The sequence below is a fragment of the Gavialis gangeticus genome, unplaced genomic scaffold, assembly GCF_001723915.1.
Source record: "Gavialis gangeticus isolate Ggan-Ray unplaced genomic scaffold, GavGan_comp1, whole genome shotgun sequence".
NCBI classification, from domain to species: Eukaryota; Metazoa; Chordata; order Crocodylia; family Gavialidae; genus Gavialis; species Gavialis gangeticus.
The window spans coordinates 15,421,019-15,436,042 of NW_017728998.1; positions in this window are offsets into that span (position 1 = coordinate 15,421,019).

The window sequence follows — 15,024 nt, forward strand, 5'->3', positions numbered from 1 at the left end:
TTTCAATAGGAGGTGGTAGATGCTGAATACTTTTGGAAACCTGACTACAATTCATCATTAAGGTACCTGAATGGTAGCTGAGGTTTCTTTTGCTTTTTTTTTTTTTTAATTGCTCTGCTTCAGATTGCATCCACCTTACCCTATAGAGGAAGTGCATTTGATGTTCTGCAACAACAGCAGAAGAATAAATTACCATTACATTTGTAAAATTATTATAATTTTCATAGCATTCTCTTATCTAACAATGAATTTTATTGTTCCTTGACAGAACATACTTAAAATATAAACCAAGTCTCTCCTTCATGTCTTTTCTTTGACAGATGTTGACAGCCCTAACATACACCCTAATCCATTATTTGATTGAAACACCTTTAACTAATATTGAAATAGCATGAAATGAGCTGGTACAACAATCTTATTAATTAAGAAGGTCTTGCAAATTCTAATCTTGTATAATCATAACCAAAACATCCTTATAGTACTAAACACAAACCATACAAGCGAATATAATAATCAGATGCATCAGCCAGAACAACGATTTCAGATCTAAAATTCTGGTGTTTACATTTCATAATATATCAGTTTTTCTACCTTGTTCCATTAGACTGGTGCTAAAATAACAGCTATATTATAATGCATACCTTACTGTTCTATAAGATTTATAACCTTTTGAAGAGAGACACAGTGGAAGTCCTAATTACATTTTCTTACGTCTCTAATAGGCGTTAGAGAGGAAAGGGTAAGAGAGTGCACTCGGTCAATTTTCTAACCATTTCATATTGAGATGAAAGAAAAATGAAACAAGACAACAAATATTCTGTAGTTTAGCAATCTAAGAAAAGTATGGTTGGTGAAAATACAGAAAAATGAAGGGTTTAGACTAGTACCACAAAGGCAGCTCTACAAACCAAGCAAAACTCTCTCTTGTTTTAACACGCATTTTACCTGCATTTTGGACTTACAGACTTGAGCCCCTTACCCCTTAAAAAAAAAAAAAATCATGTTTATATACAGCGAGGAAAAAAGATGTATTTACTCTTCCTATTATTGATTATACTAACATTCCAGTCCTCCAAACACTCATAAAAAGGCAAAACATATTAATCTAATCAAATCAGTGAAAGAAATATCATTTACAGATTCCAGTTTTTTTCTATCCCATGTTATTTGGCTGATGATAAAATAACTATATTAATTTGCACATGTTACTATTCCATATGAAGGAAGAAACAGAAAGTCCCAATTACATTTTCTCACCTCCTTAATAGGTGTTAGAGGAAAGAGTGGAAAGTTCATCAGGTCAGTTTTCCAACCTCCTTGTATTCAGATAAGTGACAAAAAAACAATGCAACACAACACAACAGACTGTAAAGTAGTTTAATGAGCTAAAAAATAAAGTGCCTGACATTCAAAATGAGAAGAAATTAAAGGATTTAATAAAAACACTTAGGCATCCAAATGTAGACTAGTGCCTAATAAGATTGACAAAGTGAGGCGGGCACCTAGGTCTCTCAGGGTGCATCTACACATGCACATTACTGTTGGGGGACAGTACTAACTAATGGCAAAGTAAGTAATTACACTGAAATACATGTGTAGACGGTGACAGAGGCTGGCTGGGGCATGAGGTTGCTAAAGTGTGGGAGCTGCCTGCTGCCTAGCCACACAGGTCCACAGGTTCTGTACCCCTGTGCCCCAGCCAATCTCTCTACCACTCGGAGTGACTTGGAGCCTGGGGCTGACCCCCCATTCCCCCAGTATTCCAGGGCTGCTCCATCCCAGCTCAAACTGCTGCTGTCCCAGGCACATGTGTAGATGCTGCATCTAGGAACAGTTTCCTCTGGCTCAAACTGCTCTGGAGTTTACTGCATTGCATTAAATTCACGTGTAGATGCACTCACTCAGTTTCAAAAGGAGTCCAGCACTTGACTTACATTATAGCATTGGGAAATCTGAATTAATTCTCATTTACATGTGTAGGTGCACACAGTTACTCCTCAACAAAGTAATCAGAGTGCATCTACGCGTGTTGCCATGGCAAAATTGTTACTGTGCCATTATTTAATACAGGCAGTCCTCGACTTATAATGTTTTGAGTTACAACGTTTTGCACCTACAACGTTTATAAATTGACACCCTGTTTCAACTGTCCAATGTCAGTTTTGAATTTACAACACTTGATCCAATGCAAGGCCACACCAGCAAACAAGTTTGCTGCATTGCTCATCTCCCTGGAGAACATCTGTCCAAACTTCCTTGGACACTTTATTTAAGAAAGCAAACAAGACTCCAGAAAAACCTGCAGCCAAAACTCCTGAGAAGACCCCAGCCAAGAACCCTTCAAAAAGTCCAACCAAAAGCCCTTCAAAAAGTCCAGCAAAGTCACCTCAAATAAGTCCTTCCAAAATCAATGATTGCTATTTACAATATAAATACATTTAAAATGTCGCTATATTAATCATCTATAATTGATCGAGTACAAAATTCGGGGGTACTTTTGGCGAAAATAGGGTATCGGGTCTCGATTCAGGAACCAATCCCCCATTTATAACATCGTTTCTTATGAGAAAATTCATTCCAAGTGACAACGTTTCGACTTAAGACACAGTTCTCAGGAACCAATTGTGTCGTAAGTCCGGGGAGTGCCTGTACTTCTTTTTGGAAGTACTAAAGGATGGCACAGTAACAGCCCATACAGGTTTGGGTGGGGGGGGTGGTGGTTAGGTATTATGCGATATAATGCAGTAGTGTGTCACTACTGACACAGCTGCAGCATCACAGTTCTTGCCTGCAGATACTATATTTCTGTAGCACATTGCTAGGACGACATAGCATCACATGTAGATGTGCCCACAGTGTTTCAGCTATCACAAAACTGGTTTGAAGTAGATGAAGAGTGGATTTATCCTTCAAGTTGTAAACAAACATTATGAGACTTAAGTTGCAAATATGATGTAGAAAGTAAATTTTAAGACAGATAATCTTTTAAAATCTGGTTTGCTAATAAAGCATTTTACAGAAAAGAAAAACTGCTCAACTAAATATGAGAATTCAGTGTTCAGAGAAAATTATTCATTCTCTCACTATCTTCCTGCATTAGAAAATTTACTTCAATTTTTTTTCCAGGTAATTTTAAATGCCAAAATTTGGATAGTGCTATGTGTCTTCTTCAATCTCACTTAATGCTATGATAAAAACCTTCAAATCAGATGAGATTCATTCTCAAAGCACTAGTTCTTGACACATAACATGATCCTAAAAGCATTTCTGCATGGCCTCAGCTTTCCCATTATGGCCTGACCTAGCTCTTGTTTCATATCAGTGTCAAAAATCCCATCGATATTTGAATAGAGAACAGGATAGGCCCCATTATCTTTACTTTAAACTATCTTTCAAACTATGCTAATATAATTCTAAAAATTAGATTGCTTTTGAAATTTACTTCCCTCATCTTGAGATGTGCTACACAGGCTAAAAAGGAAGCCTATACACTTGTTTTAACCATCTCCGGTGCAGAACCCTATTGCAACTGAGAAATAATTTATGTTTGTGTAATAGTAGCATTTTATTCACAGGTTTCACCAAAACAGTGTAATAAAATGAATGATAAAGATTATATACAATTCAATATCTATGCCAATCGTATTTTGAATAAAAAACATACAGTAAGATTATCTATTCTACCAGCTTACACAAAATTAAAACAGAACATGATGTATAGTGATTCAAAAGAAGAGGTAAAAGGGAGCAATGAACAATAAAACACAACAGGAAAAATCTGTTTGATTTTGACCCTTACTCTTTATGCAAGTAATGCAAATATACCTAGATTAAATACAGACATTCAAAAGGCTGGAGGCAGAATTGAAGCAATCTACATGGGTTTCTCTAAACTGCCTAGATTGGGTTGTGAGTGAATGGAACTCATGTTCACCCTTCGGTGGAGGAAGGCACGCAGAAGCCTGCACTGACCAAGGCCAGAAGGAAAGGGGTGCTCCCACATGCCTTCCAGCGTGCCAGAGATTGCCATCCTCATTCAAAATCATGGGGCCATGGAATTGATCCCCTATTAGAACCTGTTTTAAATCATTCACAGGTGAGTTGAAAAGCAGCAGAGCAAGCAAACATCCTTGTCTTAGTTGGGAAGCTATTGCAGAGAGCACCGCCAATCCCCTAATTTAGTCTTGATGCTATGTTTGAATAGTAGGTGATGATTAATTGTAAGAGAGCTTTGTGTATTGATGTTATTACTAGTTTCTTCCATAATTTTCCTCTGTCTATGGAGTCAAAGGGTCCCTTGAGCACTATGAAAGCTAAATAAAGGTGATTTTGTCTTTTAACTTAGGCTGCTTGCAGACATTAACCCCACCCCTTCCCTTCCCCAATTAAACCCCTCCCCCACCCCAAAATGCACTTTCCTGAAAGCAACAGCGCATTACTTCAACCTGGCTCTGCAGCATCTGTAAAGATTGTGTACTTCAGCGGAAGTTTTTGGTATTTTTAGCTAAAGATGATTCAATCAGCTCTTAGATAAAAGCACCAAAAAACCCCACTAAAGTACCCAATCTTTACAGGCGCTGCAGAGTCAGGTTGAAGTAACGTGCTGCCTGTTCTGGGCGTGCACAGGGCTTGGCATAGGAATGCACGGAGTATTGCAGTGCCTTTTTTTCCCCACGTCTGCAAGCACCCTTAGATACCAAGTAATACCATGCCAAGCAATGCTCCATGCAGGAACAGCCTTCTCCTAAAACCAGCCTTCTCTTCTCCCAAAATATTATTTTCAGAGATCTATGTCTGAAGGTGAAAAAGTAAATGTCTTCCAAATATTTCAGCAGGAATACACATAAGGCTAACGGGGTGATCAGAGGCAGGAACTCTTATCACCCTTTTCAAACTGGGACTTTTGTGTTTTTATTCCAACACTTTGGATAAATGCTTTCTAAAATAACTATATTAAAAATGTTGGTCAAAATTGGGTACCACCAGTTAATAAATTCCTTGAAGATGTGTTGAGGGGAAAAAAAATCAGGGCCAGAACCTTCCCATTTCTCAGTCAAGATATATATGACCTTACTTGAGGTTCAGAGGTAAGATAATTATCTACTTGTATCTTAACAGATAAAATTTTGGTCAATAAGAAGCTACCATTCCCTTCACCATTTGCAAAACAGTTGTTAAGCTTGCTTTTAGAAAACAAGACCCAAGTATCAACAGAGATATGCACATGAGGAATTACATTAAAATGTTTCATCCCTTTGATGTCAGTTATCATTATTTCTCTCAGCAGCTACTAGTTTCTCTCATAGTCTCATTTAAGAATGTTTCTTTTTCTTATCTATCAATTTTTCATAGTCTGTTGTAACAGTTTTGATCCACTGAAAGACAGCATAGTCCTTTTTAAGTTTGTAATCCTCCAAATCATCTCTCAAATCTTCTTTAGCTTGAGAATATTCCTCATCAAGCCAGGTTTTGTGCCCCCAACAGAGCTTATTCCCAGGAAAGGTACTCTCCTTTATAAGGGCAGTTTCCAGCTGTTGGACAACTGCTTCATCTTATGTATTGCTTCTTTGGAGCCTTGCACTCCAAGAATATGAGAGGTAGTCTGAGACAGTATCTTTTAAGAGAGCAACACATTTATAGTATAAGTCATTATTCCACTGAATTCTCTTTTTATTGACTATTTCTTATTTGGGGGTTACCTGTACAGTTTTGCAAAGGGGTCCCCATAAAATTCTAAAGGAATTGTTACCGAGAGAGGAAAACGTCACTTTTCACATGTAGCAGACTTTCAAATGATATGTATGTGTGGTTCTATTAATATATAATCTTAATCATATTACGATTATATGACTTATAATAGACTTAGACTAAGATTATAGACTATAGACTTAATTATATTAAGGTTATAGACTATAAGATTTGCTCCTTTAGTTGTAACAAATGCTCCTGGTATATCTTTGCCAGTTTCTCCATTAAGCATTCTAATATTCTCTTCAACAAATGATTTTTAAGAGGCACCATCTTCCTTTAATTGCTTATCACATATGGTTGCAGGGGGGATTCTCCATATTTTATTAATGATATCTTAATTATCATGGGTGTCGGTGACACCAATTCTAGCATTAAAAGTCTGCTATTATTATTTCTAATCCTGGAAACTGATTCCAGGTCATCTCCAGAGCATTGCATATCAATTCCCATTTCAAAATTACTTCAGATTTTAATGGGATTGGTGGGAAGTAAACATTAATAAGAACCAAGGGAGGTCTACCACAGTATTTAACGAAGATTGCTAGTAGATGGTGAGAGTGTATTTTAATTTCTAATCTCTTAATGAGACTCTTTATGGAGGTTAATGTAACCAAGCCTCCTTATGATCATCCTTTGGTTCTATCCTTCCAACTGTTTTAACAAAATGAAATATATCTGGGGAAGCACACCATCTTCATACGCCGTGTATTTTGTAAAATCACTATATGAAAATCATTAATAAAAGTTCCCCACAATAGAGAACCCAGCTACATTCCGGACCAAGAGACCAATATCTTCCAAAGGCACAGCAGTTTGATTCTCTTTGGGATCTGGTTAATCCTTTAAATCCAGTGATACAGGGCAGTCATTAGTGGCAACTGAGGCCCTTAATTGCCTATTATAATCTCTGCGTTGGAGGGGCAGGGTACCTTGCTTGATTACTACCCCATTAAGAAGGAAATTGGCTATCCCAGTTAACATCAGGTGCCTAACATAAACTTCTAAAAACAACACTCATAGGAGCATATTTGGCTAAGCCTTTCAATTATTGAATTCTGGACACACAAATAATATGATTTTCCAATCACTGAGAAGAGATCCTAAATCTTATGGCTCAAACCATACAATTCTCTGTTTCATATTGAAACATGTTCTCTCTCTTATGGGGGCAAAAGTTTAATAATAAAATATTTTGCTCTCAATCTTTTGGTACTATTTCTAATAAAGCTATGATTATTAAAAACAGAGAAAGAAGTTTTAGCTAGTCAGATTCTGCATCTGTTACTTCATCACGTGTAATAAAATCCTCACTATTCAAGATCATATTATTAATAAGGCCATTTCTTAAAATGTCATTGCTTGTCAGTTTTCCATCAATTGCCTCAAGTAAAATATTGTGTGCTTTTAGATGTGATTTTAAAACCACAAATTATTTTTCTTAATTGCTGTCAATTCATTTGAAAGAAGAATTTTTCTTTCTTCATTTCCTTTAATCATAGCAACTGTTGAAGACATGAGAGATGCTTGGCGAGTTTAATGGTCTGGAGTATCCAATGAGTTAAAAATCTCACTCAGTTTGGAGTTGAGAGTAAGGGATACTTGTAGGTTTGATAAATCTATATAAAAATGTACTTTACCCAATGTGGTTGTAGTTGGTGATGCTTAAATCACATTTTCTTCATTGATCTTTCCTTCTAGCATCTCAGTTTGTTAGGTCATGGGATTATTGATAAGAGTATTACTGAACTGATGGGAAGAGATCCTTTTTAGGCTTTTTTAACAATACATTTCATAATTTTCAGCTGTGTAGACAGATCCGTGTTTACTTATAGCAAAGGAGATGAGACTGGGTGGAGTAAACATAATAATTACAATGACAAGAGCTTTTCATTATAAAGCCTATTACCCCAAACAAGTTGTTTTTCTTTAGCATACACTGGATTTTTAACACCTTGCCAATGAACAGGTGTTGAGACTAATAAAAAACAATGCTTAAGAAAATAGAGTAAAATAACAAAAATGTAGAAATGAAACCAAAGATAAAAATTACTAACACTTAAAAAAAAACAAACCATGTGAAATAAATAAATAAAACCACACACACTTTACAGACTTACAGAGTGGTCAGTGACCTTCGGCTGTCACCTAGGCTTTATGTAGGAGTTTATTAGCAGTTTATGCAGAGGAAAGTTCTAGCTCACCCAGGTGTGGAAGATTTCACTAATAGAGTCACTGCTGGGCTCCTACCTGTGGCTTCACTCTCCTTTTATGTAGGTGAAAGCATGGCAGATGCACTACATTTGCAGAAATATAGTAATTTAAAACAAATTAAAAATGCATCAGTAAATTAACTTTACCTCCAATGTTATATGCACAAGCTTAGAAGGTTAGATCCTTAGAGAGATCAATCCTATGTTATTCCCATTGAACCCAACAAGAGTTTTGGTGTTCAAGTAATACAAGATCAGGTCCTATTGGATGACTGAAATATTCTGGCCTCATTTTTCTTTCAATCTAGAGTTTTTACACTGGTCATTTAGGTTTGATTCTTGTTCTGCAAATCCAAATGATCTAGGCCATTTAAGGCATAATGGACCCAATGTTCATGAGTATCCAAGGAAGAAACAGCTGATGCGATTTAGCATGAGAAATGGGAGAAACTAAATGGAGACTTCACATGAAAGATATTGAAGAGGCTGCTCTATTCTTTAAGGGTCAAAATTTTTCTACTAATTAAAATGTGAATATACCTGTAGATAGCAGCAGGCAAAAGGCCAGCAGATTTTTAAATTTCTGTAAAACATACATCATTCAAATTAGAAACTACTGCCAATTGTGCCAGGGTCTTCAGCCTGTTGTTTGACGATCTGCTACATAGTCCCTCCCTCTCCCAGTAGACCCACCACACTAAAGAGAAAAGATGAGATCTTTGCACCATCAGTTGTTCTAACTGTTATACATAAAGTGGATGCTGTTCCTGTGCTTCCCTGTTTTCCTGGCAGCTAGTGGTGTGAAGAGGCTCTCCTCTTACTCGCCCCATCTGGTTCCTCTTCCTCCTTTGTATTACAAAATATAGTAATCATTTGGTAATATCTTCAATAAAATAAATACAATGAAACCCAAACTAGTTGAATAGATTAGGTGGACTTAAGAGAACAGGTGAGTGCATCTGAGGAGTGAAAATGCCTCTTCCTTTTTCCCCCTACTTTCTCAGCCTTCCCTCTCATATCAATCAAGTCACCTTTTGAAGTAACACTAGTTAATAATGGTGCCCACCCACAACACACAAACATCTATGCTTACTTGTTATTTAGTTCAGTTACTAGTTTTCCATTAAAAAAAAAAAAACAACTGAGAAAAGCATTGCTAAGCTAAGGCCATACCCCCCGCGGGTGTATATTAACATATCCCTTGACATCAATAGAATTGTGCCAGTTCACACCAACTGAAAATCAGCCCTCTCCTCTCCTCTCTTTTTTTTAAATGAACAAGAAAGTTCTCTGATATTAATATTAACAAAGTCTGCACCAGTTTAACACCCTGACTGATTATTTCTGGAAGTGCAGTTTAATGTATTTGAGCAAGTTACTGGAAATTTTACTCCATTACAAATGATGCTGTGCAAAAACACCAAAACAAAACAAATTGGACTCCTTCCATATTTACTCAGCCATGATTAATCTAGTGTTGAATAATAATTTTTAATTTCCATTTCTTGAATATATTTATTAATTTACCTCCTGCCAATACACTGCTCTAGACGCCACTATTTGGAATTTATTTCTGTGCTTCTTAAGTATCATTTGCATAATGGAATTAAGAGGTCCGTTCATGAGCATTTGGTTGTGGTATGTTGGACAGAGTGGGTAGGTTGTAATTAGTGGCATCTGGCCTTTGTATTCATTAACATGCAAATAGAACTACTACAGGATACAAATACTTGGCAGTTTCACAAACGTCACTATAGCATGCATCAAATCTATCAGTGTTTTTTCCCCCTAACGTGTATATTGTTGAATAAATTATATCCATCTATCTATCTATAGTGATAGATAGATGTAGCATGGGGTAAAATATATCATTCTGGTGGAATATAAAGTTAACTATTTTGGACTAATTCAACACTGACCTGGATTTCTGCCTTCCCCAGAATATGAATACGTTGAACATGTATTGAGAGGTAGATTTAGTGAGGGCACTAGAATATTCACTACAAATGTGGCCTAATGGATCCTAAATCTAGGTTTGACTCTTTGCTGGTGCCTGTTACTGGTCTGGAAATAAAAAATGCTGCGCTGTGCTAAGGATCAGTTGCAAAAGGTTCTAGGAAAAATGAAAACATTTGATGTTTAAACATTCTGTCACACAAATGTACGTTTGGTATACTACATAATGTATATATGCAAATATCCATGGATGACCAACCACTTCAATAGTGCTTCAAATACAGAATACATCACCACAACAGTGCTCGTTAATATATTGGTTTTCTTTGGAGACTAGGTAGTTTCTGTTCTCCACAACAGTTACTAAATATTTTCAAATTTCTATTTAGACTACTGATCCACATGGCAGGAATGATGGGAATCAGGTAGATCCAGAGGGGGTGGAATGGTATGATTTTACCCTGAACTATGCCATGAGAGTCTTGGGGGCCTTTTTTTTATTTTTTTTTGGCCCCAAAGCATGCAAGATTCCCCCTTCCCTACCTCGCTATGCTCAAAAGGCTTGTCGCCTTCCCACCTCCCCCACCTGCTGCTGCTGCTTTTCTTGCTATCCAGAGAGACTCCTGCCCTCTCCAGCCAGGCTGCACAGGAACTGCACTCAGCTAGGAACAGTGACGGGTGCTGGGGGGGTGGGGAAAGAGGCTGCCCTCTCACTGCCCTCTCATTGCCGCTGCCACTGTTCCCAGCTGAGCCCAGGTACCTATGCAGCCTGGCTAGAGTGGACAGAGCTGGCTTTGAAGCTTCTGAGTCCTCTGGGACAGCAAGGAAAGCAGCAGCAGCAGGCAGTGGGGTTGGGGGTGGGGGCAGAGAGAGGAGGGAATGGGGCATGCATTTGAGCATGGAGGGAAAGGGAGAGGAGGATTTCTTACATGCTTTGGGGCCTTAAAATAATACCCAGAGGCTCTGACCTCCCAGTCTGCCTACACTGATGGGTAGGGAGAAGGGGGAAAATTGGAGAGGAAGTGCAGCCACCCCTGCAGCACAGGTGGCTGCTCCCCTACATCCCTTTGCCAAACAGTGGATCCACCCTGGTGGTGATGGCTTCATTAAAATCCCCATCAAGAGAAATGTTGATGCTTCAAGCAGTCTAAAGTTCAAGAAATGTTCCCAAATCAGTAGTACTAATCACATGCCAGTTAGATTTTAGACAGCAGCACTGGCCCTGTATCACTCTTGCTGTATTAAAAGTTTAAGGCACAGTTAAAAATGTAGATGACATAGGAGACATAGAACAAGTGCATTTCACTTCACGGTTCTCTCTCAATGGTTAAGAACAGCCCCTGAATTGAAAGGCATTCTGGATTGCTATGCTTCTGAACTTTTCTCTCTGCAGTGTTTTTCAGAAACTTCAGTGGCTCTTTTATTGATACTTTCATGAACAAAGAGGTTACATCAGAACTAGATTATCTTTACAAGTAACACCTAAAAGCCTGTTTAGTCTTTTATCTCTAAAGCAGATACTGGTCTTTTCATGGTAGGTTTATTTTAGTGCTGAAAGAGAAGGAACAATGGGAACATTACTTTCATTAATTCTGAAACTGATTTTTTTCAAGTTGAGACTTTTTAAAGAAAGTGCTGAGTTACATATTAGACAAACATGGTGAGTTCAAGTCAAATATCAATAGAAGAACAAAAGCAATGCCCTTTTAACTTGTCAGATAAGGAATTTGAATGGAAGATTATAAAAACACATATTAGGCAAAACTATGAAGTGAACAGGTATGCCTGAAAACAAAGTAAGTATTGTTGAGTGCAGCCTTGAGTTTCATACTCTTCTATATTGTTTAAAGATAGTGAAAGAGTTGTTTTCAATTTTTTAATTTATTCATGGACCCCCTAAAAATTTGAGTGGAGGTACAGACCTCTTTGAATTGTATGTATGGGTATTCACATACTTTTGGTTGGTCATAGTCATATTTCATGGACCCCTTAGACTTAGCCTGTGGATGCTCAGGGGCTTGTGGATGACACACAGTACAAGTTAGAAAGACTCAAACATTACAAACCTGGGGAATACATTTATAGCGTAATGTTTCAAATAGGACTGCCTGACTAACTCAGCTCAAGCAAAAGGCGGTTTAGATTTGCACCTTACACACTAACCAGAGTGGGTATCTATCTATATAGTGCAAGCTTTCACAGGCTGAAGCTCACTTCATCAGAGCAAATCTACTCTGCCTTCTACTTGACTTCAGGTGGCTATGTAAAGACATTGAAAAAGCTTGAGGTAGAATCAATCCGAGTTGCACAGTTTTCTGTAAGAGACATGGTTTAGATGCGTCTAAATTCACCCTTTGGTGGGGATAGGCGACAAATCTTAGACCTGGTTCTGCCATTTTTAAACCACTCTATCTGTGCCAAACTTGCATTCTGTTACAGGTATACACCAGCTTCTGACTACCCATACTGGTAAAAGTGTAATGACAGTCTGGTCATAGTCTGTCTAACTCAGCCCAGTCCAATGAATATAGCAGAATAGCTTTTACTTTCTGCATATAGACTGTTGAAAGTAAGTTATCCTAGACCTGTGTTTCAGAATTTGTTTTTGTTCATACAGCATACTAACTTTTGATCTTTTAAAATCAGAATCTTCATGGCTTCATAGGTTATTTTGTCTATATGGTTCATGAACCCATAGAAATCCGTTACATGTCTCAAGTCCAGGGCGGTCCAACTGGAGGCCTGTGGGATGCATGGGAATAAAGTGGATAATTTGCAGTCCTGCCCCAGGTTCTTACCCACCCTCATTGCTCTGGCTGCAACAGCATCCAGAGGCTCTAAACTCCCCTTCCTTTCTCTGGCTGCCACTTCCTGTCTTCTCCCTGTGTAGTGTCTGCTGTTGAGCCCCAGGGGCTCAAAACTGGACATCCCCACTCTAATCTGCCCTCTTATACAACACAAGTCATGGTACCAGTGTCACCTGAATGGAACCTAGCAAGGTTCACACGTAATGCATGACCTTTTCTTCCATCATAAAAAACCAACAACCTAGCATCCTATATTCTAAAATTGACTATATTGGTTCCAGATTTTTTTTTTTTTAAATCTACCAAGGTTTAAAGGAGTACAATAAGTCCTGCAGTCCTCCTTCAGTCAAAAGATCATTAAAGGTCAAAGGATACAGAACTGACTGAAATATGCAGGCAAATAATAACAAAACATAACTAAAGCATATGCCTTGCTTTGCAACATTTGCCCTATTGCTGCAGGGATAGATAGCCTCGCATGCCCTTAAATACATCATCGTTTCCTTTTTTCACATATACAGGGTCACACCTATGACTTCAAATAGCCTGCTTTTTTCAGTTACCACCCCAACTCCCCCCCCCCGAGAAATAAAACAACCTTTCTTCTATCTATAGTATTATATGTAGAATTTCAATATGGTCACCCTCGTTCTCCTTGAACAGCTCTTTTTGTTGCAGTTGCGATACTATGTGCAGAATAAGCACATAAGATTAGAGATCTACCCTATGGATCAGAGGGGATGTTTCTACACATATTTTACACAGGGAAGTCAAAGTCAACTTCTGTGAATAAGTGTAGGAAAAAACTCCAGTGCCAAACAGTTAATGTTTAATAAAGGGACGCTTTAAGCATTATGCAAAAGAGGTGCTATCTGAATTATACCTCATCAAATTTGTAAATTATATGCAGATTTCCATTTTCTTTCAAGGAAAAGAGATGAAAACCATACATCTGATATTCTTCTGCCATTAACACAATTGAATGGCCTTAATTTCTCAATAGGATCATTCAATATTCATTTTTTAATTTCTGCATTTACACATAATATCTCTCAGGAGACATTTAGCAAATTCTACTGCTGCATTTTTAATAAGAACTATCAGAGGTTACTATGAGATGATGATCTATACTTAATTCATAGATATCCCAAGACATTTATGTAATTCAGGGCTGTTTATATTCTTTTAGCTTTTATTATCTTGAAACATTTGTCCTAATTTGAATTGCATCTTTAATCATTATTAGCATAACAGCCTTTCATTCTTGAAGCTAGTGTCAGAACATATACCATACAATACCATTTTTAATCTTATAATATATAAATGTCCTTTCAAAAGGATTCTACAACTATCCAACAATGATTGAAATAACTGAAATTATTACCTTGCAATAACTTGCATCGAACGCTTTCAAAACTATCCAAACGGTGTAGTTGCACTTTCATTTTCAATTGTTGCTAATCACTAGAATGTCATGACCTATTCAACTTAGTACATTAAATAATCCTGGCCTGAAAGGGAGCAACTTTGCAGTGCTGTTATGGCATTTAACACTTAACTGCTTAAATATTTGTTTGATGGTGTTTTAACTGCACTTAGTAAGTGTTAAGTTGAATCTGTGACACAAGCCCATCCATTTCACAAAGTAATCCTACTTTTTTTTTTCTAAAAACAGTCTTCCTTTCCTATCTTGTTTTAAATAAACAAGAATTAGAATTGGTCCCTGCTGTGTAATTATCAAAAATTAGTTGTCCTATGCTGCTTTTCCCTATGGAATCCATGATTTTGAAGACCAAAAAATGAAATACAGTGCATTGAAACTAACAATATTCACCTAGAAACCATTTTTTCAATTATTTAGATAAGTGTTTGCAGAATTGGAATTTTAATAAAAACAACATTATGGCACACCTTAGTACATGTAAATGAATGAAAAAAGTTGTTATACTGCTAAACTACTGAATAAGACTACAAGGAGATATAACAATATATGCTGTACTTTTCAATAAGTTTCTAATTAATTGTAAAAGTATCTACTAGCCATTTTTTAAATTTTTAATTACAAATAAAAAGCTATATAAGAAAGTAAAATTTAAGACTTGGGGCCTCGTGCAAAGCCCAGTGATATTCTCTATAATCCTTTTATGACTTCAGCAGGCTTTGGCTTTTGCCCAAGAGTATTTCTGAACAAATACTAGATTCCTTCCAGGTTTCCTCTATGGTATAAAGGTCTATTAAAACAGGACAAAGTAAAAAGCAAATTAGATTGATTAAAGTATAAATATCAAAAGTGATTCATG